The sequence below is a fragment of the Triticum aestivum genome, chromosome 4B, assembly GCF_018294505.1.
Source record: "Triticum aestivum cultivar Chinese Spring chromosome 4B, IWGSC CS RefSeq v2.1, whole genome shotgun sequence".
Taxonomy (NCBI): domain Eukaryota; kingdom Viridiplantae; phylum Streptophyta; class Magnoliopsida; order Poales; family Poaceae; genus Triticum; species Triticum aestivum.
The window spans coordinates 399,522,593-399,549,692 of record NC_057804.1 but is presented as its reverse complement, the minus strand read 5'-3'; the positions used below and the strand labels follow the sequence as shown (position 1 = coordinate 399,549,692).

At 43.3% G+C, this 27,100-nt stretch overlaps 1 long non-coding RNA gene across 1 annotated transcript; it reads right to left on the bottom strand.

Annotated features, from left to right (window-relative positions):
- Positions 1-19,701: 19,701 nt before the first annotated feature.
- LOC123092346 (uncharacterized) lies at positions 19,702-23,134 on the bottom strand. Its single transcript, XR_006444485.1, has 3 exons — positions 22,708-23,134; positions 20,538-22,002; positions 19,702-19,867 (listed from the first exon to the last, which is right to left on the bottom strand). It is a non-coding gene; the product is annotated as an uncharacterized lncRNA (long non-coding RNA).
- Between the last annotated feature and the right edge of the window lie 3,966 nt (positions 23,135-27,100).

Sequence of the window (27,100 nt, the reverse complement as noted above, 5' to 3'; positions counted from 1 at the left end):
TGCTTCTCTTCCCTCATATGATGCATGTCGATCCAGTGCACATCCACATAGATGTTTCACTTGGCCTTGATCACATCCAGATAAATGAGATTCTGTTGCTTGGTCCAGAACAGGTCATTCTCTCCAAAGTTGGCACGAGGATGCACATAGGGATTGATCTTCCTTCGAGAGATGAACTCAGCAAGTGGCATCTCATCCATGCCCATTGCGGGTTCCTTGTCCTTGGTGGCGGTGGTCTTGGTCCTGCGTTGGGGGCACTAGAGCCCTCTGGAGCTTCATCTTGATTTCGCAGATGCTTGGAGCCCGTGTCACGGCTTGGATTGGAATGGCGAGCAAGAGAACCTGAGCCACCACCTTGGTCCATGGCAAGAGGAAGTGGTGGGGAACGATCCCATCGGTCGGAATCCGAGGAGGGCGGCCGGAGATGGAGATCCGGCGAGGGCCTCCGGCGCCGTTCTTGGGCAGGAGAGAGAGAGAGGCGGTGTGGGGAGAAAGAGTGAATGGGTATGGGGGAGTTGGAACTCCCCCTGCCCGCTCTTAACCCCCACGCGCTCACTACTCCGCAGTAGTATCGCATGTCCTTGCGGTAGTATCGCGTCGCGGGCGGTAGTACTGCTCCACCAGCGGCAGTAAAAAATTACTATCGTGCTGGTTGCAGTAGTACCGTGTCCTTGCGGTAGTACCGTGGTAGGCCATGGTAGTACCGTGAACCCAAGAAAATGCAGTTTCAAACAAAAGGAAGAAACACCTTTGCACGGAACCTTCAAGCGAACGAACACACCAACGAGCTAACACATGAGACACCACAAGAACAAGCTCGGCACGAAGAAAGAAAAGCAAGAGACAACAAGGACCAAAAAAACGAGACACAGCCTCTCCAAGGAGAGGGCGGTGGCTGGAGCCACCTATGTTTGAGTCGATTGGTATGGCACTGCGAAGAATTATCCTTGGGCCCATGACCAAAACTCGTCTTTGAAGCACAAGTACCATCAACAATGGCTAATGTGGAAGAGTTGATCAATTTATGCATAATGGGGGGAGGGAGAGCTCATTGAGAGAACAACACTCTCCCTATGTCCATGCCTACACCTAAACTAGACAACAAGTTGAGTGTGGTGGGGTGTGCAAGGGTTCAAGTCACATTGCTCGAATCAATGATATTTAGCTCATGCCTTTACTCGTGAAATCTTGCTTCATCCAAGGGCTTCATGAAAATATCTGCAAGGTTATCATGAGTGTTGACATACTTGAGCTTGATCTCCCTTTGCCTAATGTGATCCCGGATGAACTGATACCGAATCTCAATATGCTTCGTCTTGAAGTGTTGCACCGGGTTGAGAGAGATCTTGATAGCACTTTCATTGTCACACCAAAAAGGCACTTCGTCACAAGTGACACCATAATCCTTCAAAGTTTGCCTCGTCCATAGGAGTTGAAAACAACAACTACCGGCAGCCACATACTCTACTTCGGTGGACGAGAGAGATACACAACTTTGCTTCTTAGAAGACCAACTCACTAAAGAGAAACCAAGTAATTGGCACCCTCCGGAGGTGGACTTCCTATCCACTTTGTGTCCCGTCCAATCTGAATATGTATAGCCCAAAAGATCAAAGTTGGCTCCTCTTGGGTACCATAAGCCAAAGTTTGGGGTATGAGCCAAATATCAAAATATTCGCTTGACCGCCACAAAGTGGCTTTCCTTAGGTGCGGCTTGAAACCGTGCACAAATTCCCACACTCAACATGATATCCGGTCTAGATGCACAAAGGTAAAGCAAGGATCCAATCATGGAGCGATATACCTTTTGATCCACCACTTTACCATTGGGATTAATGTCAAGTTGGCATTTGACGGGCATTGGAGTGGAGGCCGGCTTGAAATCACTTAGCTTGAATCTCTTGAGCATGTCTTGAGTGTATTTGGCTTGATTTATGATGGTTCCTTCTCTTCTTTTCTTGATTTCGAACCCGAGAAAGAACTTCAACTCTCCCATCATAGACATCTTCAACTTTCAGGTCATGAGAGCGGCAAATTCTTCATTGAAAGCTTTGTTAGGGGAACCAAAAATAATATCATCAACATATAGTTGGCACACAAACAACTCCCCTTTGACCTTCTTAGTAAAAAGAGTGGGGTCGATTTTCCCGATTTCGAACCCACAATCTTGTAACAACTCCGTAAGATGCTCATACCACACACGTGGGGCTTTTTTAAGGCCATAGAGTGCCTTGTGGAGTTGGTACACGTGATCGGGGAAATAGGGATCTTCGAACCCGGGGGGTTGTTTGACATACACCAACTCATTAATGGGACCATTAAGAAAAGCACTCTTCACATCCATTTGTTGCAACGTGAAATTATGATGAGAAGCATAAGCAATCAACAAACGAATAGATTCAAGGCGAGCAACGGGAGCAAAGGTTTCACAGTAGTCGATACCCTCGACTTGGGGGTAGCCTTGTGCCACCAAACGAGCCTTGTTGCGAACAATGATCCCATGAGCATCTTGCTTGTTCTTGAATATCCACTTGGTCCCAATGACATTATGATTCCCGGTTGGCCTTGGCACTAATTTCCACACTTGGTTATGCTCGAAGTTGTTGAGTTCTTCATGCATGTCATTGAGCCAATCCGGGTCCTCGAGCGCCTCATAAACCTTTTGGGGTTTGACACAAGAAACAAACGCATGATGTTCACAATAGTTTGCTAATTGTCTACGAGTGCTTACCCCCTTTCTTAGGCTTCCAACCACATTCTCCATGAGATGACCTTTGGTAGTGAGCTTGGAAGCACTCTTCACAGCATGACGCTCTAATTCCTCCTCGGATGTGAAAGGAAGAGGGGTAACTTGATCATCTTGAGCGCCGTCTTGAACTTGTTCTTGATCTTGAGCTTGCTCTTGATCTTGAACTTGCTCGAAAGGGAGAACTTGACCTTGGGCACCATTTGGTGGTTCACCACCATCTTGAGGTTGATCTTGCCCTTGATCTTGTTTATGAGGTTGAGGGCCTTCACTTTGTTCTTCGGAAGCGTGTGGGTCTTGGGTTGGTGATGGCTCCACTTGAGTGGAGCATTGTCCTTCTCCTTCGGCCACAAGGGGTTCCTCAATGGGTAGGATATGACCCACACCCATTCTTCTTATGGCTTGGAGAGGAATTTCATCACCTACATCACAAGTACCACTTTGCTCCACTTGGGAGCCGTTATTCTCATCAAACTCTATGTTACACGTCTCCTCAATGAGTCCGGTGGACTTGTTGAGGACACGCTAAGCATGAGAGTTTGTAGCATAACCAACATATATGCCCTCATAAGCTCTAGCCTCAAATTTAGACAAACGAACACCTTTCTTGAGAATGAAACACTTACACCCGAACACCCGGAAGTACTTGAGGTTGGGCTTCTTACCGGTAAGTATTTCATAAGGAGTCTTGTTCAAGCCTTTGCGGAGATAGAGCCGATTGGATGCATGACATGTTGTGTTGAAGGCTTCGGCCCAAAAGTTGTATGGAGACTTGAACTCTGCCATCATGGTCCTTGTCGCATCCATCAACATCTGGTTCTTCCTCTCCACGACACCATTTTGTTGAGGGGTATATGGTGCAGAATATTGATGCTTGATCCCCTCATCACTAAGAAAGTCATCCAAGTTGTAGTTCTTGAACTCGGTGTCGTTGTCACTCCTAATTGTCAAGATCTTTGCATCATGTTGACGTTGAGCTTCATCTGCAAAGTCGATGACGGTTTGTTGAGTCTCACTCTTCCTCTTGAAGAAATATACCCAAGTGTATCTTGAATAATCATCCACAATCACCAAGCAATACTTTCTACCCCCAGACTATCAAAGGATGGAGGCCCAAAGAGATCCATGTGAAGGATCTCCAAGGGTCTCTTCGAGTAGATGATAGTCGTGGGAGGGTGAGCCTTCTCATGAAGCTTTCCTTCGATACAAGCACTACAAGCACGATCTTTGGCAAAACTAACATTTGTTAGTCCACGGACATGGTCCCCCTTGAGAAGACTTTGCAAAGATCTCATATTGACGTGGGTAAACGGCGATGCCAAAGCCATCCCACATCAACTTTAGCCATTAGGCATGTTGCGGTCTTAGTGGGTCGCTCTGAAAAGTTAATCACATAAAGATCATTCTCGACATGCCCAACAAAGGCTACTTTAAGAGTCTTGCTCCACAAGAGGGCCACGGTATCAATATCAAAGAAAGTGGCAAAGCCCATGAGTGCAAGTTGACAAACAGAAAGTAGATTGTAAGAAAGGGACTCAACAAGCATGACTTTCTCGATCGTTAGATCATGAGAAATGACAACCTTGCCAAGACCCAATACCTTAGAAGATGAGGCATCACCCCACTCGATGTTGGTGGGCATAGAAGGGATCTTGTGCATGTCCACCACCAAGTCCTTGCTTCCGGTCATATGATTTGTTGCTCCACTATCAAGCAACCATGATCCCCCACCAGAAGCAAACACCTACAAGAGATCAATGATTGGTTTTAGGTACCCATTTTGTAATGGGTCCTTTGATGTTAGTAACAAGGGTCTTAGGAACCCAAATAGACCATTCAATGTACTCATAAGGAGAACCAACAAATTTAGCATAAACATGCCCATCACTAGCACGACACAACACATAAGAAGGGTTAAAGTCGCCGGCTTTGTTAGAAGGGGTGGCATTGCCCTTTTTGACATCACCACCCTTCACATTGTTCTTCTTCTCCTCAGGAGCACCCTCTCCCTCCTTCACAAAAGTTTGCTTGAGAGGAGGAGGTCGTTTGGCCTTGTCGTTCTTCTTCTTGTTCTTGGACTTGGGTGCGAACCCAACTCCCTCCTTGGACACAACTTCCTTTTGATTGCTCAAAAGGTCATTGAGGTTCTTCTCACCTTGTATGCACGTCACAAGGCCTTTCTCAAGTTGCTCCTTTAACTTGGCATTCTCCTCCACAAGATGCACATGCTCACAACATGGGTTAGTTGCATTTGCATTATCAATTAATATCATATGAGGAAAGGTGGCTTTCTCTTTGGTTAGCTTCACTTGGAGTTGATCATGAGACTCCTTCAGGCTAGCATGAGCACCCTTCAAGACCTTGTGGGCCTTGTCGAGTATATCAAACTCTTCCTTGAGTCTAGCATGGTCAACACCAAGTTTAGCCTTCTCAGAAATTAGCACACGAGGTACAACAAGAGCATGATCAAGATCTTTCTTTAACTTAGCATGGTCATCGTTGTGTGACTCCTCAAGAGCCAAACAATGCCCACACTCTTCCTCAAGAGCATTAGAGAGATCCGATATCTCATCGGCATAGTCACGACTATGACCTTCCATCTTAGAGATGGTTTCTTCACGAGCCTCGATCATGTCATTGGCTTCACCAAGTTGTTCCAAGAGAGAAACAAAGTGCTTCTTGGATTTGCCCTTGAGCTTACTCATAAAAGACTCAAATTCATTTACTTCCTCATTAGACCCCTCACTTTCATCAATGCCATCCATCAAGGAGGGATTAGTAATGATGGTGGTTTTGATGTTGGGGGTTACCTTGTTGGTGGCTTTAGCCATGAGACACTTGGCGGTGATGTTCTCATTGGGCAAGTCGAAGAGGGACACCCGTGGAGTTGTGGCAATGGCAACGGAGGCCATGGCCATGGCTTCACTATCTTCATCATCATCGTCATCCTCATGGTATTCTTCTTGAACCACCAACCCTCGAGTAGGAGTCTTTTTGGTGAAGTTGTTCTTGTTTGGGAAGGACTTGGCTTTGTCTTTTCGTATGAGCTTGCCACCATTGTCGTCCCGCTTCTCGTAAGGGCAATCCACAACAACGTGGCTCACATTGCCACAATTGTAACATGTTCTGACACTTTGCTTTCCCTTGAACCCACTTGAGTTGTTCTTGTTGAAGTTGGGCCTTGTGTTCTTATTGCTCCAAAATTGCCTTGAAGCAAGATCCATGTGCTCATGATAATCATATTTTGTATCTTCGGGGTTGCTCTCCTCATCTTCCTCTTCTTCCTGTTCTTCCACAATAACCTTGGCCTTCAAGGCAAGGTTTGGCTTCTTTGCTCTTTGAGAACGCAACACCGCATTGTCGGCGGTCTTGTCCAAGATCCTCATTGCCACAAACTCATCCAACACTTCATTTAAGGTCAAGGAGTGGAAGTCCGGTCTTTGACAAATGACGGAGGACATGGCCTTGTGGTAAGGCATCATTGCTTTGAAGAACTTGCGCTTGATCCAATTGTCATCTGTGTCCTTGCTCCCATGATCTCGGAGTGAGACCGCGAGTTTGGTTACTCTTCGAAAGAGCTCACGAGGTTCTTCATCTTCTTTCATTGCAAACTCATCGGCTTCATCTTGCACCACTTCATAGTTGGAGCGTTGAATGCTTGCGCTTCCCTTATAGAGGGAAACAACACAATGCCATGCATCTTTCTCCATGGCGAAGGGTCGAAGATGAGGGAGATCTTCGGGTGGATCCGCATCTTGAATGATGAAGAGAGCATTCTCATTGAATTAATTATCCACGGCTTCTCTAGGGGTGAAGTTGCTTCGGTCATGTGGATGGAAACCTTCTTCAATGATTCTCCAAAGATTAGTATTCACATGATTTAAATGACGCTTGAAGCGATAAACCCAAGAATCAAAGTCCTCATTTTTCACAATCTTAGGAGGAGGGCCGGCATGATTTAAATGAGTAGAGGGAATCAGTCCTCCATAAATTGGAGGTTCCACATTGGCAAAGATGCCGGTGCCATTTCTACCACTAGTAGAAGGACCCTTTTCACTAGTAGCTTCCCCCTTGTCGGAGTTAGCATCCGTCACCTTGTTAGTGGATCACCCACTTTCATCGGCGAGGTAGATAGTTTAAGTCCTACTAAGAATTTATTAAACATGCTTTCAACCTCGGCTGTCATGGAGGTTTTCAATGTGTCCAAAGCCACATTGAATTCCTCACGAGAAACCGCGGTTCCCCCATCGGCCGTAGACAAGCTCGGATTCACACCGGAGTGCTCCTCCCCACCGTCTACGGTATCAATCATACTCTTTGGACGACAAAGTCCTTAATAGAGAGACGAGGCTCTCATACCAATTGAAAGGATCGATATAGTTGACTAGAGAGGGGGGGTGAATTGACAACTAACAATTTTTAGCTTTTCTTTACCAAATTAAACTTTGCATCAAATTAGGTTGTCTAGATATGCAACTAGGTGAGAAACCTATATGATGCAACAACAACAAGCACACAAGAAAGCAAGGAAAACAACACAAATAAACTTGCACAAGTAAAGGCACAAGATAACCAAGAGTAGAGCCGGTGAAGACGAGGATGTGTTACCGAAGTTCCTTCGCTTTGAGGGGAAGTACGTCTCCGTTGGAGCGGTGTGGAGGCACAATGCTCCATAAGAAGCCACTAGGGCCACCGTATTATCCTCACGCCCTCACACAATGGGAGATGCCGTGATTCCATTATTGGTGCCCTTGAAGGCGGCGACCGAACCTTTACAAACAAGGTTGGGGCAATATCCACAACTAAATTGGAGGCTCCCAACGACACCACGAAGCTTCACCACAATGGACTATGGCTCCGCTGTGACCTCAACTGTCTAGGGTGCTCAAACACCCAAGAGTAACAATATCCGCTAGGGATTAGTGGGGGGAATCAAATTTCTCTTGGTGGAAGTGTAGATCGGGTCCTTCTCAACCAATCCCGAGCAAATCAACAAGTTTGATTGGCTAGCGAGAGAGATCGGGCGAAAATGGAGCTTGGAGCAACAATGGAGCTTCGGGGTGGAAGAGGTGGTCAATTAGAGGAAGAAGACACCTCTTATATAGTGGAGAGACAAATCCAACTGTTATCCACTTAACCAGCCCACGACCTGCAGTACTACCGCAAGGGCTAATGGTACTACAGCGGCGGACCGCGGTACTACCGCTGCTACGACAGGAGCTAGTCGAGGCCTGAACTGAGGGCGGTACTGCCACTGACGCGGTACTACCGCTCCTCCTTGCGGTACCACCACAAGGCAGGATTGGACTAGACTGGGAAGGGCGCGGATCAATAAAAATACATCCGTGCCAAATTCCGCTGAAAATCAACCAATGCAAAAATCCGACACGGTACTACCGCACATGGCAGGCGGTACTACCGCGCAGGGAGCGGATGTAAAAAATTACATCCGCCCCTACTTCCGCTCATGTTGCTGTGCCAGACCAAGACTCACGGTACTACCGCGCGCATGGGGCGGTACTACCGTGTAGGGCGCGGATGTAAAAAATTACATCCGCCCCTACAGCCGCATGAGCGGCTGAGTCTGGTCTGAAGCCACGGTACTACAGCTCCTTAGGAGCGGTACTACCATGGGCACCTACGGTACTACCGCAAGGGCGCGCGGTACTACCGCGCGGGCCTGCGGTACTACCGCTCCTAAGAGCAGTACTACCGCATGCCTCAGAATAGCAACACTAGGAATCCTTCTCTTTGCATATACATGAAGAAAACGGAGGATGCTCCAAAGCGCAAACGGAAAGACGGTGCAGAGGGAGTAAACGTGTACGTGATGATTCCACCCGAACCTTTCCAACGCGGACCCCATCTTAATAGTACAGCTTTCTACGACTCAAATCCACCGAAAGGAAACATAGAAAAATGCCGTCTTCAATAGTCTTCGAGGGGCACCAAACCGTCTTGTGCCTAGTGACAAAACGTCTGAAATACTCAAGGCACACGATTAGTCCGCAAAAGCATTGTCATCAATCACCAAAACACCTTAGGGATAAATATGCCCTTACAGAGTACTACTCACACATCATCTTGGGAGCAACGATGTTGATGAACATGACGACAATAGTGATTTTTCCCTCAAGCAGAGCACAGGGATTCTTGCAGGGCTCATAGCTTGCCGGACTCGGGACTTGGTGGGTCTTCGCTAGCTTCCTGGCAAGGATATTGCCGGGTGTCCCAAGCTTGGTCTTCTATACTCCTGATCTTTGTCTTGGAGATCTTTATATCCTTGTAATCTGATCTTGAGTTTGTCTTGAGTTTGTCTTTAGTTGTCCTCCGGCACACATTGCCTCCAGGAAAGTTGCTACTGCCTGTGCATAAGTCTGGGGTACTAAGGGCCAAAATCCTAGCACACCGCAGGAGCCCTCGGGCCTGGGCCACACACGCATGTGAGGCGTCGTTGGGCTAGGCCCAAAACAATGCACAGGCACGCGTGGCAGAGGATAATTTTCATAATATTCTCTTTAACTGCACCTCCCATGACGCACATTAAATGCGGAATGTGGGAGAGGTGGATGAAACGGCCGCAACGGTAGTGCGCCTGCAAAAGCGCATCCACATCGGACATTTAAGAGCCAACCTCGCGTATTCCCCATAAAAAGGAATCCGTAGAAGGCTGTCACACCCTAGCTAGTTCATGCATTAGAGTGTTGGCATCATGTTTACCTTAGCACCCCTCTTAATCAACTAGGATTTACTAAAATTATTTTCAATGAACTTGAAATGCCCTTCTAAAATATTCATCATCTTTGCCTTGGTCTTAAACCTCTGACAAAAATGGTGCACAAATTTCTAAGTCATCCTAAGGTCACTGGATTAAATCATATGTTATTTGAATTTGGGCATTTAAATGCAATAAAATATTTTAAATGTCTAAATAATCCCAAACTAAAATGTTTACTGTAGGATATATTCCATACAATGGGCATGAGCAGTTTGGTGAATTTTGGAAATGCCTAGATATTTTTAGAAATGCCACAAACTATAGAAAGAAAAGAAAACAGAAAATAAAAGGAAAAGCTCACTTACCTAGCAAATCCACCACCCCCACCTGGCAGCCCAGCATTGTGCTGGCCCGCGCAAGCCAGCTGCTCGTCCCCGCCAGGCAGGCAGGGAGGTGACGCCGGCGTGCGCGAGCTCGCCACGGCGCCACTTGCTTGCCGCCCACGCCCCTGGACGCCTGATCGACCTCCACGTTTCCCCCTCGACCCCCTGGACACCTCCATTCGCCCCCAACGCCTCTCCCTCGCTCCTTGATAACCCACAAGTGTAGGGGATCGCAACAGCTTTCGAGGGTAGAGTATTCAACCCAAATTTATTGATTCGACACAAGGGGAGCCAAAGAATATTCTTAACTATTAGCAATTGAGTTGTCAATTCAACCACACCTGGATAACTTAGTATCTGCAGCAAAGTATTCAGTAGCAAAGTAGTATGATAGTAATGGTAATAGTGGCAAAAGTAAAGATAGCAGTTTTGTAGTAGTTGTAACAGTAGCAACGGAAAAATAAATAAGCGAAGCACTGATACGTCCATTTTGCGTCATGCTTTTATATCAATATTTATTGCATTATGGGCTGTTATTACACATTATATCTCAATACTTATGGCTATTCTCTCTTATTTTATAAGGTTTACCATGAAAAGGGGGAATGCCGGCAGCTGGAATTCTGGGTGGAAAAGGAGCAAACATTGGAAACCTATTCTGCACCGCTCCAAAAATCTTGAAACTCCACGAAACCTATTTTTGGAACTAATAAGAATTATTGAGCGGAAGAAATACATCAGGGGGCCCACACCCTGGCCAAGAGGGTGGGGCACGCCCACCCCTACTGGGCGCGCCCCCTGTCTCCTGGGCCCCCTGGTGGCCCCCCGGTGTCCATCTTCTGCTCTATGAGGGCTTTTACCCTGGAAAAAATCGTGGGCAAGCTTACAGGACGAAACTCCGCTGCCACGAGGCGGAACCTTGGCGGAACCAATCTAGGGCTCCGGCGGAGCTGTTCTGCTAGGGACACTTCCCTCCGGGAGGGGGAAATCATCACCAACGTCATCACCAACGATCCTCTCATTGGGAGGGGGTCAATCTCCATCAACATCTTCACCACCACCATCTCCTCTCAAAACCCTAGTTCATCTCTTGTATCCAATCTTGTATCGAAACCACAAATTGGTACCTGTGGGTTGCTAGTAGTGTTGATTACTCCTTGTTGTTGATGCTAATTGGTTTACTTGGTGGAAGATCATATGTTCAGATCCTTAATGCATATTATTACTCCTCTGATTATGAACATGAATATGCTTTGTGAGTAGTTACATTTGTTCCTGAGGACATGGGTGAAGTCTTGCTATTAGTAGTCATGTGAATTTGGTATTCGTTCGATATTTTGATGAGATGTATGTTGTCTTTTCCTCTAGTGGTGTTATGTGAACGTCGACTACATGGCGCTTCACCATTATTTGGGCCTAGAGGAAGGCATAGGGAAGTAATAAGTAGATGATGGGTTGCTAGAGTGACATAAGCTTAAACCCTAGTTTATGCGTTGCTTCGTTAGGGGTTGATTTGGATCCATATGTTTAATGTTGTGGTTAGGTTTACCTTAATACTTCTTTTGTAGTTGCGAACGCTTGCAATAGGGGTTAATCATAAGTGGGATGCTTGTACAAGTAAGGGCAGTACCCAAGCACCTATCCACCCACATATCAAATTATCAAAGTACCGAACGCGGACCATATGAACGTGATGAAAACTAGCTTGACGATAATTCCCATGTGTCCTCGGGAGCTCCTTTCTCATTATTAGAAATTGTCCAGGCTTATCCTTTGCTACATAAAGGATTGGGCCATCTTGCTGCACTTTATTTACTTTATTTACTTGTTACTCGTTACAAATTATCTTATCACAAAACTATCTATTATCTATAATTTCAGTGCTTGCGGAGAAAACCTTACTGAAAACTGTTTATCATTTGTTTCTGCTCCTCGTTGGGTTCGACACTCTTACTTATCAAAAGGACTACGATAGATCCCCTACACTTGTGGGTCATCAAGACTCTTTTCTGGTGCCGTTGCCGGGGAGTGTAGCGCTTTTGGTGAGTGTAACTTGGCAAGGAAACATTTATATAGTGTGCTGAAATTTTCTGTTACTTGTCACTATGGAAACTAATCCTTTGAGGGGCTTGTTCGGGGTTTCTTCACCCCGACCAGAAGAGCAAAGAGTTGCTCCTCAACCTACTGAACTTTTTGAAAATATTTACTTTGAGATTCCTTCGGGTATGATAGATAAACTGCTAGCTAATCCATTTGCAGGAGATGGAACATTGCATCCTGATTTACACCTTATCTTTGTGGATGAAGTTTGTGGATTATTTAAGCTTGCAGGTATTCCCGATGATGTTCTCAAAAGGAAGGTCTTCCCTTTATCTTTGAAGGCATATGCATTGACATGGTATAGGCTATGTGATGATACGAGATCTTGGAATCATAAACGATTGAAGTTGGAATTTCACCAGAAGTTCTATCCTATGCATATTGTTCATCGTGATCGTAATTACATATATAATTTTGGGCCTCACGAAGGAGAAAACATCGCTCAAGCTTGGGGGAGGCTTAAGTCAATGTTATATTCATGCCCCAATCATGAGCTCTCCCGGGAAATGATTATTCAAAACTTTTATGCTCGGCTTTCTCTTAATGATCGCAACCTGCTCGATACTTCCTGTGCTGGTTCTTATATGCTGAAGACTATTGATTTCAAATGGGACTTATTGGAAAGAATTAAATGCAACTCTGAAGATTGGGGTTATGATGATGGTAAGGAGTCAGGTATGACACCTAAGTTCGATTGTGTTAAATCTTTTATGGATACCGATGCTTTTTGTGGATTTAGCGCTAAGTATGGACTTGACTCTGAGATAGTAGCTTCTTTCTGTGAATCTTTTGCTACTCACGTTGATCTCCCTAAAGAGAAGTGGTTTAAATATAATCCTCCTATTGAAGTGAAAGTAGTTGCACCTATTACAGTTGAAGAAAAGACTATCACCTATAGTGATCATATTGTTCCTACTACTTATGTTGAGAAACCCCCATTTCCTGTTAGGATAAAGGATCATGCTAAAACTTCGACTGTTGTTCGTAAGAGTAATACTAGAACTTATACACCTCCTGAGCAAATCAATGTTGAACCTTGTATTGCTATGGTTAAAGATCTCTTGGATGATGATTTAGACGGGCATGTTATTTATTTTTGTGATGAATCTGCTAATATTGCTAGACCAGATACTAAGATACATAGACCTGTCATAGGCACGCCTATTATTTCTGTTAAAATAGGAGATCATTGTTATCATGGATTATGTGATATGGGTGCTAGTGCTAGTGCAATACCTTATACCTTATATCAAGAAATTATGCATGACATTGCACCAGTTGAATTAGAAGACATTGATGTTACCATTAAGCTTGCTAATAGGGATGCCATTAAACCAGTTGGGATTGTTAGAGATGTTGAAGTCTTGTGTGGGAAGGTTAAATACCCTGCTGATTTTCTTGTTCTTGGCTCCCCACAAGATGATTTTTGTCCCATTATTTTTGGTAGACCCTTCTTAAATACAGCTAGTGCTAGAATTGATTGTGAAAAAGATACTGTCACCGTTGGCCTAGATGGTATGTATCATGAGTTTAATTTTGCTAAGTTTCGTAGACAACCACGTGATAGGGAACCACCTAGTAAAGATGAAATTATTGGTCCTGCTTCCATTGCTGTGCCTCCTACTGATCCGTTAGAACAATATTTGCTAGACCATGAAAATGATATGTTTATGAAGGAAAGAAGGGAAATAGATGAAGTGTTCCTTAAACAGGAACCTGTGCTGAAACATAATCTTCCCGTTGAAATTCTTGGGGATCCCCCTCCACCCAAGGGTAATCCCGTGTTTGAACTCAAACCATTCCATGCTAATCTTAAGTATGCTTATCTTGATGAAAAGAAAATATATCCTGTTATTATTAGTGCTAACCTTTCAGAGCAAGAAGAAGAAAGATTATTGAAAACTCTAAAGAAGCACCGAGCAGCTATTGGGTATACTCTGGATGATCTTAAGGGCATTAGTCCCACATTATGCCAACACAAAATTACAGTGGAGAAAGATGCCAAACCAGTTAGAGATCCTCAACGACGACTGAATCCCAAGATGAAAGAAGTGGTAAGAAAGGAGATACTAAAGCTCCTTGAGGCAGGTATAATTTATCCCGTTGCTGATAGTGATTGGGTAAGCCCTGTCCATTGTGTTCCTAAAAAGGGAGGTATTACCGTTGTTCCTAACGATAAAGATGAATTGATCCCGCAAAGAATTATTACAGGTTATAGGATGGTAATTGATTTCCATAAATTAAATAAAGCTACTTAGAAATATCATTACCCTTTACCTTTTATTGATCAAATGCTAGAAAGACTATCCAAACACACTCATTTCTGCTTTCTAGATGGTTACTCTGGTTTCTCTCAAATACCTGTGTCAGGGGGGGATCAATCAAAAACTACTTGTACTTGCCCTTTCGGTACTTTTGCTTATAGACGTATGCCTTTTGGTTTATGTAATGCACCTACTATCTTTCAAAGATGCATGATGGCTATATTCTCTGATTTTTGTGAAAAGATTTGTGAGGTATTCATGGATGACTTCTCCGTTTATGGATCCTCTTTTGATGATTGTTTGAGCAACCTTGATCGAGTTTTGCAGAGATGCGAAGACAGTAGTCTTGTCTTGAATTGGGAAAAGTGTCACTTTATGGTTAATGAAGGCATTGTCTTGGGGCACAAGATTTCCGAGAGAGGTATTGAAGTTGACAAAGCTAAAGTTGATGCTATTGAAAAGATGCCATGTCCCAAGGACATAAAAGGTATAAGAAGTTTCCTTGGTCATGCTGGTTTTTGTAGGAGGTTCATTAAGGACTTTTCTAAAATCTCTAGGCCTTTGACTAATTTATTGCAAAAAGATATTCCTTTTGTCTTTGATGATTATTATGTAGAAGCATTTGAAATACTTAAGAAAGCTTTGATCACTGCACCTATTGTTTAGCCACCTAATTGGAATTTACCTTTTGAAATTATGTGTGATGCTAGTGATTATGTTGTAGGTGCTGTTCTAGGGCAAAGAGTTGATAAGAAATTGAATGTTATCCAGTATGCTAGTAAGACTCTTGATACTGCCCAGAGAAATTATGCTACTACTGAAAAAAAGTTCTTAGCAGTTATTTTTGCATGTGATAAGTTTAGACCTTATATTGTTGATTCCAAAGTTACTATTCACACTGATCATGCTACTATTAAATATCTTATGGAAAATAAAGATGCTAAGCCTAGGCTCATTAGATGGGTTCTCTTGGTCCAAGAATTTGATTTACATATTATTGATAGAAAGGGAGCTGAGAACCCCGTTGCAGACAACTTTTCTAGGTTAGAGAATGTTCTTGATGACCCACTGCCTATTGATGGTAGCTTTCCTGATGAACAATTAGCGGTCATTAATGCTTATTGTACTGCTCCTTGGTATGCTGATTATGCTAATTACATTGTTGCTAAATTTATACCGCCTAGTTTCACATACCAGCAAAAGAAAAAGTTCTTTTATGATTTAAGACATTACTTTTGGGATGACCCACACCTTTATAAAGAAGGAGTAGATGGTATTATTAGACGTTGTGTGCCTGAGCATGAACAGGAACAGATCCTACGTAAGTGTCACTCTGAATCTTATGGGGACACCACGCTGGAGATAGAACTGCACACAAGGTACCACAATCTGGTTTTTATTGGCCTACTCTCTTCAAAGATGCTCGTAAGTTTGTCTTATCTTGTGATGAATGTCAAAGAATAGGTAAAATTAGTAGACGTCAAGAAATGCCTATGAATTATTCTCTTGTTATTGAACCGTTTGATGTTTGGGGCTTTGATTATATGGGACCTTTTCCTGCCTCTAATGGTTACACACATATTTTAGTTGCTGTTAATTACGTTACTAAGTGGGTAGAAGCTATTCCAACTAGTAGTGCTGATCATAACACTTCTATTAAAATGCTTAAAGAAGTTATTTTTCCGAGGTTTGGAGTCCCTAGATATCTTATGACTGACGGTGGTTCACATTTTATTCATGGTGCTTTCTGTAAGATGCTTGCTAAGTATGATGTTAATCATGGAATCGCATCTCCTTATCATCCGCAATCTAGTGGTCAAGTAGAGTTGAGCAATAGAGAGCTCAAGTTAATTTTGCAAAATACTGTGAATAGATCTAGAAAGAATTGGTCCAAAAAAACTTGATGATGCATTATGGGCCTATAGAATTGCGTACAAAAATCCTATGGGTATGTCTCCATATAAGATGGTTTATGGAAAAGCATGTCATTTACCTCTTGAACTTGAACAGAAAGCATATTGGGCTATTAAAGAGCTCAACTATGACTTCAAACTTGCCGGTGAGAAGAGGTTGTTTGATATTAGCTCACTTGATGAATGGAGAACCCAAGCCTATGAGAATGCCAAGCTATTCAAAGAAAAAGTCAAATGCTGGCATGATAAAAGGATACAAAAGCGTGAGTTTAACGTAGGAGATTATGTGTTATTATTCAACTCTCATTTAAGATTTTTTGCAGGAAAACTTCTCTCTAAATGGGAAGGTCCTTACGTTATCGAGGAGGTCAATCGTTCTGGTGCCATAAAAATCAACAACTTCGAAGGCACAAGTCCGAGGGTGGTAAACGGTCAAAAAATTAAACATTATATTTCAGGTAATCCTATCAATGTTGAAACTAATATTATTGAAACTGTAACACGGGAGGAATACATAAGGGACACTTTCCAAAACGTTCCAGACTCCGAAAAGGAATAGGTATGTGGTACGGTAAGTAAACCGACTCCAAAACAACTCCAATGGCAATTTTTATCAGTTTTGGAATATTTAAGAATTTTAGGAAGAAAGAAGTAGTCCGAAAGGGACACGAGGCCCCCAGGAGAGTGGAGGGCACGCCCACCCTTACTGGGCGCGCGCCCCCTGTCTCGTGGTCACCTCGTGTGCCTCCCGGACTCCGTTTTCTTGCACGTTACGTATTTTGCTCGGTAAAAAATCATTATATATACTCCCGAAGGTTTCGACCACCATATCACGTAAATATCCTCTGTTTTTGTTTCGAAATGTTTCTATTGCAGATCAAGAGCACCATGACGTCGCCCTCCTCCAACAACGAAGACAAGGATGCTTGGCTATTGAAGATAGAGTTGAAAAGAGAAGAACCGGAAGAGATCAACAAGGATGAAGGGATCAAGAAGGCCATGGAGGTTCAAGCTCTGGCGGTGAAAGAAGAAGACATCCCTCAACCTTTACCTAACCTCTTTACTCCAACAGAAATTGAAGCTTTCAAGATGATTGAGTTAGCTCGCATACAAAACAAGTGTCTCACACATGAGAATATTCTGTTGAAGGATCATATTGCCGGACTCAAGGGCATTATCCGCAAGTTGGAAGAGCTTTTACGCTCAATGTGTGATTATCCACCGTCATCATCACCACCTCCATCATCTCCGAGGACATAATTTGGGTATGGGCACTCCCCTTGGCAACTGCCAAGCTTGGGGGAGGTGCCCCGGTATCGTATCACCATCACACTCCTATCTTTACCGTTTTATTTAGCTCGATCCTTTTTAGTAGTATCTTGATCTAGTAGATTGAAGTTTTGATATCAAGTAGTTTTGAGTTTTGCTTTGTGATCTCTTTATGTAATCGAGTCCGTGAGCTATCTATAATAAAGATTAGTGTTGAGTCAAGGGCTTTGCTATGTTGTCGTGATCTTGAGGAAGTAGAAAGAATAAAAGAGTTCATATTGATCTTATGGTTAGTGATGACTTCACACATAGAAAATATGAGCCATAAAAATTGTTGAGAGTTGATAAACATAGTTTTGGTCATCGTTGCAATTAATAGGAAGTGATAAGAAAAGAGAGGTTCACATATAAATATATTATCTTGGACACCTTTTATGATTGGGAGCACTCATTAAGTATGACATGCTAAAAGAGTTGACGTCGGACAAGGAAGACAACGTAATGGTTTATGTTTTCTCACATCTCAGTTAAAGTATATTGTTATTGACCTTCCAAACATGTTGAGCTTGCCTTTCCCTCATGCTAGCCAAATTCCTTGCACTAAATAGAGATACTACTTGTGCTTCCAAATATCCTTAAACCCAGTTTTGCCATGAGAGTCCACCATACCTACCTATGGATTGAGTAAGATCCTTCAAGTAAGTTGTCATGTTGCAGGCAATAACAATTACTATCTAAATATGTATGACTTATTAGTGCAGAGAAAATAAGCTTTGTACGATCTTGTTGTGGAAGTAATAAAAGCGATGGACTGCATAATAAAGGTCCACATACAAGGGGCAATATAAAGTGACGTTCTTTTGCATTAAGATTTTGTGCATCCAACCCACGCACATGACAACCTCTGCTTCCCACTGCGAAGGGACTATCTTTTACTTTATGTTTTTACTTTATGCTTGAGTCAAGGTGATCCTCACCTTTCCCTTTTTCATTTTATCCTTTGGCAAGCTCCTCGTGTTTGAAAGATCATGATATGTATATCCAACGGGATGTAAGTTAGCATGTGCTATTATTGTTGACATCACCTAAAGGTGAATACGTTGGGAGGCAACACAATAAGCCCCTATCTTTCTGAGTGTCCGGCTGAAACTCCATAACCACAAGTATTGCGTGAGTGTTAGCAATTGTAGAAGACTACAAGATAGTTGAGTATGTGAACTTGCTTGCGTGAGTGTTAGCAATTGTAGAAGACTACAAGATAGTTGAGTATGTGAACTTGCTGAAAAGCTCTATTGTTGACTCTTTCTGATGTTATGATAAATTGCAATTGCTTCAATGACTGAGATTATAGTTTTTTAGTTCTCAATGAAGTTTTTGAACCATACTTGACATTGTGAATTGATTGTTACTTGAGCATAAGAAATCATATGATAAAATCTATATATGTTGCTGTTATAAGAATGATCATGATGCCCTTATGTCCGTATTTTGTTTTTATCGACACCTCTATCTCTAAACATATGGACATATTTTTCGATATCGACTTCCGCTTGAGGACAAGCGAAGTCTAAGGTTAGGGGAGTTGATACGTCTATTTTGCATCATGCTTTTATATCAATATTTATTGCATTATGAGCTGTTATTACACACTAGCACATATGCCCGTGAGTTGCAACGGAAGAAACAAATTCTAGCACGCACCAATGACTTATCTTGTTGCCACTTCTCCTTTTGACCACTGTCAGATCGAATAATCAATCCCAAGGCGGTCACTCTGTTTTATTGGTGTCCAAAAAGACCTAAATTAGGTAGAAGATTGCCTCATCCCTTCCTGAGTGTATTCCAGTGAAATTGATAAACTAATTGGGTACTTCCTATGCGAACCCACATCCAAACTTATAGGGCCAAAACGATGCACTATTCATTTTAGATCAATTCATTTCCTAATGATTTTAAATAGAATGATTGTGATTAAAACAATATAAATAGGTTGACGTGAAATACTTGGCACAAATGACCCTGAGGGCGCATTTGTACACCGGGCACCGAGGCATGGGATTGCGTCAAGGACCCTCGGCAACCTCATCTATCCCTTGTGTAGAAAGTCAAAAAGAAAAAGTACCAGAAACAGTTGTGTGTACCCAATTCGGTACACAACAATTTCCTTCTGTGTCATGTGGAAGTAAGTACAATTTGTTGGGTCATAGCTGCAATTTCACATCATAGTTTCTATTACTGGTTGCTGTAAACTCAACTCAAAGTACTGGATTTCAAAAGTAAAGATCATCCATATTCTTAGAGATGAAGATAAGTTACACAATAACAGTTACATGAAAATTTCATATGGTTTTCTTTACATATAAAAATCACAAATCTGGGTCCTTGTTGCTGTATAAAATAGAAATAATGTAATTCAGTTCTTGTACAACTCAAGTACTTCATACATCCTTGATGGCCGGGAAGAGTTCTTAATTCTGATTAAGAAACCAGTATACATTCTATTAGCATTAATAGAAGAATGTATGAAGATGGTATATGCTAAACTGTCAAACATATAATATATTCAGAACCTAGGTATTATGCCTTCGCTTAATACAGAGGGCAGAAGGATTAGCTATACAATGAAGATAATCTGATATTTAATGTGTGTTATGAAGAAACAACATACAACGAATAATGTGTATCCTCTTCATGAGAAATGTCATATAGATTTCATTGGCTATATTTAGATTTCATATTGCGAGATTAATTAATCTAAGATCCATGTTTAATTCATGCATGCATCATCTTAACTCGCATAGATTGCCTTAAATTGTAGAGGCCACGCACCATGGTCAGACCAAACGAATGCATGAGCTGGAGCAACATACATATGTGTGGAGCAAGCACCAAACATATATCTCTGAAGTTCAGAAGTGGTTTTACCAAAACCCGCCAAAACATATAACACATGAGCTTTTACCAAACCAATCATTATACAACCATAATTACAATTTATCTATGTCTGCCTGTTAGCTTGTGATACACATCGACACACCATGAAAAACACGATCACCAAGAAGAGCTGTGTATACACCGGATAGATTAAACTATGCAAGCATCGACATATAGTAAGGAGAAGCAATGCATCATTTTAAAATTTACCTCAAATGAACAGCATGGAAACAGTCGCGCAACTAAAATATCAATCACCGCATGGCCCAGGTTCCGGTGTAGCAATTCTTCTTTCTGTGTTGTTAAACAGGCAATAAATCAATGGTGATCTTGGCATGTGCATCTGAGTGTCAGTTTTCCTAGATAAAAGCAACACACATTTTTTTTCTCACCTCGATCATCTGGTTTTCTGAAAAAATGTCGAGAATACATTTAAGCGCGTCAATGATAGTCCATATAGATAAATCAGGTCATATGGACTTGTGCAAAAAACAAAAACATGAATTCTTATACGAAGATACAGATGGAATTTTGAACCCACACTTAAGTATAATCTAAACTTTGAGTGGAATTACTACTTCAAATGCCACATGTATCACAATTAACATAGACTCCATCTTCAGTGTTGAAATTTCTTGAGAAGGTAAAATTGTACTCTAAATTAACGTCAAAGCCATTATATTTTGTATGGCAATCTTGGATGCCTGTACTTCAAGGAGACATGCTAAGCAATATTACATTCTTCCTATTGTGGGGAACATATTCATGAGTTTGAAACAAAGACCCTCTATCATTGGGGAAAGTAACATCCCACATCGAGCTTTTGTTCAGTTGAGCACAAACAGAAAAGCTTGAATTCCAGAATGTCATGATTAGAAACAACATGCACCTATCTTGTGGACTGAACACAAAGAAAACAAGAAACCTATTTATTAAGAAGTGGAAACAAATACTATATGCTTATTCCTATTGTCAAATAATTATTACTTCTATTATCATAGATATGTGTCAACTAACTTTCCAAGTACTAACCAGTAAGCGAATAATAAATACATCTCCAACGATGCACCATGTTAGCACACTACATTCATTTAAATCGACCCCTGCAATATTCAAGGATTGCTCCCAGAATTAACTTCGCTAGATACAACAAATTCTTCTACAATCAGCTATTGTGGACCTTCCGTGGGTATCCATTGGAATCTCATGAATGCATCCTACAGTGATGTATTATCAAGTTCTATGCTGCTGATGAAAGCGGCATGGGAGGTTTGAAGTGCTGCTGTAGCATTCCTCACAAAGGCCAAACCCAATTACTTTATATGCAATCCTTGCATTTGATCAGTAATTCAAGATATGGGAACTAAACCAAGGATACATTGGTGCTTATAAATACCTCCCAATTGGATTGCGCGTGGTCGTCACGATCAGTTATGACGAAGCAGTGTCCTCGCCGTCCTTGTAGAGAAGGGTCTGGGTGGAGGAGCTGGCTTCCGTGGAAAGCACACGCTCGGCCGCCGGGGTGGTGCCCAGCCCGACCATCTTGGGACGACGCAGGGAGATGGGGAGCGGCAGCGCGACGGGGTTGTTTTCCTGGATTGGGCGCTCGATGTGGGGCGTTGAGGAGCAGAGAGCCACTGGGTCTTGAGCCGGTGGAGGGCCTGGACTAAATCCCCTAAATTTCTCCACACAAAAAACATAATAACATCAGCACATAATTCAACTTGATCTCAACTCCACATGTCCTGGACAACAAATCCATTTTAAGTACACATAATTAAAAGCTGCAAATAGTTCTGTAGTTCTGCTAAAAAGCAAGTTGGAAACTATTATTAGGGAAAAATTTCAGCACCTACTCAATGTTTATATCCATTTAAGTATCCAGTTTGGTAGACAAAAAATATGCAAGCAACATCATGAACAACTCTCCATAACTTAATTTTCCTAGATACATTGGACTGTACAGCATGTTAACTTTTGAAACAAATTACACCAGGCTGCCTAATACACCAAAGAAAAACCTGAAAAAAACGAAGTTCAACTCCTCATAAGCATAACATCAAACATGTGGTGGGCGGCATATCAAGAACAGAGGCACACATTTATCTGGAAGAATGCATTTGCCAATCCATGAGAGAGAGAGAGAGAGAGAGAGAGAGATCCTGATGGAGAGGAGAAGCAGCATCAGCCGTGACCACCAGGACACACACACACACACACACAGACAGAGGGAGGGAGGGAGAGAGAGAGAGAGAGAGAGAGAGAGAGAGAGAGAGAGAGAGAGAGAGAGAGAGAGAGAGAGAGAGAGAGAGAGACGATTTTGTAGGAGGCGATGGGCAGGGGGACGCGAGGTGGCGCATGGCGTTGGTTGAAAGCCTACCGGTGTACGCAGGCGGAGCGGCGCGCTGGGAAGGTGGCTCCACACGGCGGCGATCGACGAGCAGGAGCTGAAGCGAGCGGCGGTGCTACATGGATGGGAGCAGGTGGCGTATTGGAGGACGGGGTCGTGTAGTGCGTGGATTCTTTTTCTTTTTGGATTAACCTACCAACAGGAGCTCGGATTGGCCGCACCCGTGGCAGTTCGCCGTGGCTGCCGACGCCGCTCACCGGACCCCGAGGTAGGAGACAGCCGGTGCATCAGGAGGAGCAGGTGGTCCGCGGTGCGACGAGGGAAGCTCGGAGGATGAAGAGGGCATGCCTGAGGAGGCGACGGGGCCACTGACGGTGCTCGGGGCGGAGCAGCATCCGGCGGCGGGCGACTATGCGGCCTGAAGGAATAATTGATGATAACCCCCAGTTCGTGTGCTTTTGATCATAAGCCCCCCTTTGTGTCACTGACTGTCAGTGACACAAAGGAAGGCTTATGATCAAAGGCACACGAACTGGGGGGTGTGGGTCAGTGACACAAATGGGGGTTTATGATCAAAGGCACACGAACTGGGGGTTATCATCAAATGCCCCCGGCCTGAATTGGGAACAGGTGAGGGCATGTGTCTAACAGGATAGCAGTGACTTTGATTGCTTGTTTAATTTCCAAATTAGTACCACCTCATTTATATTACAATTTTTTCTATACGAATCGTAAAAGCGTATTATAACTGGGCGGAAGCGTATTGTGACGATAAACCCACGGAGTCAATTCATGTTTTATTATTAAAAATTAATTAGCAAACATGCCCGTGCGTTGCAACGGAAAAAAAATTAGCATTCTTCGCTGCAAAGCCAAACGCCAATTATAATTAATCAAGCTGGATACGTAGAGAATAAGTTTGATGATGACAAATATGATTGATCAATTAACAATATAATCTTTTAGGGCGCCAGTTCGGAACTTGGGACGTGAATCATAGAACTAACCAGATGGACAACCTTATCCTCAGATTACCATAGTGATAATAAAAATATCATACACGCAATGTTTCTTTTCAGTTACTGACATCACAAAATAAAAGTATGGTGTACTTCGTCCTATGTTCAGGCATGCATGCTTCTTTCGTGTGTGCTAATCATGAAGCATACCATATTAAAATTATTCTTAAAAGGTGTGTTGCTAGTGTCTTGTTTTTCATGGATACAATTTAGGAATCAGAAAAATGTTATGATGTTGTAGATTAGATCGTCAATGCCTAGTGAAAAAAAAATACCACATCGCCCTAGCAGCCAGTTTGAGTTTGCGAGGGGCACAAAAAAAGTCAAATTCCACCTTAAAACAAAAATATATAGCACCAAACCCGATAACGTGTGCAAAGTTCGGAGCATTGTTCGGAGAATAAACACATGTGAAACACTAAGAGCCTCTACAGCCGGGCATCCTATATCCTCAAACATTTTCGGACACGCCCGGTCCGTGACTGAACAGGAGAGAAGAAAAAATGACCAATTAAACCCCTCATATCATGACGTCCGAGGCTGTCCGGGAACTCTCATATTGAAGACAAATGTAGGAAGAATATGAGGGCTTATGGACGCATCCGATCAGTCCACCACGTAGCATACCGCCCATCTTGGACCATGTTTTCTCTTTCTTTATTTATTCTTTTCTTTCTTTGTCTTGATATCCACAATTCACGTGTAAATGACCGGACATATAAAAGAGAAAATGAGAAGTATGACTATATGCACGAACAAACAAGAGCTCAAAACAGACACATCGGGTCACTGATCGGGCATGTCCGCGGACGTTTAGAGGGCTCGATTTGCTAACTCCGACGATAGATGCTCTAACACGTCCATGTTACAGACTGGGAGATGTTTACCAGTAGGTCAAGGATCAAAACTACATCTTTAATTAATGGAAAACAGAAACGTTCAACATTCGTGCACGCTAACTAGCTAACAGGTCGGTTTTTGTAGAAGTCAGCCGCCCTTGATCAGAAAAAAGAAAAGAAAAGGAAATCAGCGGCCTCCCTACCCCAATCTCCACGACCTTCCCCGAAACGCACTGCCGCCTGCCCTGCACCCATTACCGCCGGAAGATCCCTCGCTCCCCATGAGTCACCACACCTCCAAATCCGTGCGCGCCCGGGAGCTCCTCCCGTCGGGATCCCCGCACCCTTGCTCCACCACCGCCACCGGTTGGGCTGCGGCCGGCGGCCCTGCTCATGCTCTGCTTTTTTTTATTTCATGCGCCTCTTTCTTTTCGATTGGCTGTGACCTTCCTCTCGGGTTGATGCGCCTCTTTCTTTTTGATTGGCCATGACCTTCACTCTCGGCCTATCGATTTTGTGATGCATGGCATCTTTCTTTAGATCTCTATCTCTAGGCCGAGTCATATCTTATCTTCTTTTCTTGGCTTGTTGGTTGTGATAACTTGAAACGCATATATGTTGCTAGGATGTGATGTAAAGAGGCAGTGTGGGACTAATTAGAATCTAAAATTATAGCATAAGTCTAAGCAATTTTTTCTCCCTGCCTCCGTAAGGGAGGTAAGGGCAGGTGGGGAGATTGATTCTTTTTATCGGCCTATAAAAAATCTGGCCCATTGACTTACGAAGCTCTCAGAACGTATGAAATCGAGAACATACGGAGGTGGCTTGGAGGATGACAGGTGGATCCCTCAAGGGCCCACATGTCAGTGGTTCGGGATAATAAGAAAAGGAAATGGGCGACTTTAGGGTGTCTTCATGCGGGATCGAACCCAGGACCTCGTGGTCTTGGTGCGGGGAGGTAACCAGCTCGGCCACGGCTGAGGATGAGTTAGACATGGGCTTATCCAGCTATGGAAAGAGAGCCAAGGCGGACTGGGTATCTTCTCCTCTGCAACAGAGAAGAATCAACGACGCCGGCGAGCAATGGCAGGGATGGCGGGCCTCTAGAGGCGGCGGCGGACGTGCGGGATTAGGAGGAACTGCTGCTGGTACGGGAGCCACGAAGCAACGGTGGGGCATACCCATGCATGTGGGTGTGCACGGGCAAGAACATGCTGTCATGGCGGCAAGGTACATCGAGGCTACGACGACCTATGGGAGGAGCACGGGCGCGGGCGCGGCTGGGTGCAGGTGCGATGCACGATAGATGGTATCCAGAGCAGGGGATACGCGGCATGCTACGGCAGAAACCGAGAACATACTATTAGTACCACCTCGCTTATATTACGATTTTGTCTATATGAATCGTAAAAGCGTATTATGATTGGGCGAAAGTGTATTGTGAAGGTGAACCCACGGAGTCAATCCGTGCTTTATTATTAGGGAGAGACTAGCACAAATGCCCGTGCATTGCAACGGGAGAAAAGTTTATATGTATTCAATTATGTGCAAAATACATTTGTTGTTCCATGAAAATTGTGCATGCAAAAAGATCCCTTGTGTTGCAATTGTGCATGAAATTGAGAGTTTGTGTTACTCAATAGTTTACCTCGTTATGCACAATCCGCTTCTGCCTCCCTTATCTTTACTTTGGTGTGAAACTGCTGGCATGCAATGTTTAGTGCTCTTTTGTTCATGCGCTGTTGTCAGCCGTAGGAGCGCATCGATTGCGCCAACCCAACAACTAACCTTGAAACCATCACCAGGGTTCAAGGAGTACCAGGATTGAGGCACGCAGAGCTGCGGGAGAGTTGGTACAACGGAGGGAAGTAGCCACATGAAGGACCAAGGAAATCGTAGTCGTAGCCATCACCACACGTCTCTCTCTCTCTCTCTCTCACACACACACACTCTCTCTCTCTCTCTCTCTCTCTCTAGCCGACGATGGGGCAAAATAGGACGCGGCCCCTCCTTCACCCAGTTCAAGCAACATGCACCGTTATCGTACTCTCTCAACTCTTCATCCCTCCCTCTCTCCTCTATATCTCACCAACGGCACCGGTTACATCTAGAGTGGAGGAATGTATCGATGACCAGCTAGTCCACAAGAGAGCTCCAAATATCGTTTCCTTTAAGAAATATTTCTTTCTAATATTTCAGTGACACGTATTTTAATTACTGCAACTACCAATGCATTTGTAAGATATGAGATGCATGAACACGAATGAAAATCTGGTGGTGCTCCCGCGAGCGCGCGCTCCTGCACGCGAAAAAATATTTCAAATTTTTTTTGGTGCATACATCTCAATATTATATGTGTGCACGTCAAGTTTCGGAGAATACCGATATTTTTTGTGGCTTGTGTAGAAAAGATAAGAGGATGTGTTGTGAAAAACAATTTTTAACACCGGATTTTGTTTTTTTCACACGTGACACATAATTTATCGGTTTTTCGCGAAACGACTTTATGAACATGTACAATATCGAGATGTACGCGTCAAGTTTTTGCTTGAAATTTTTTGACAT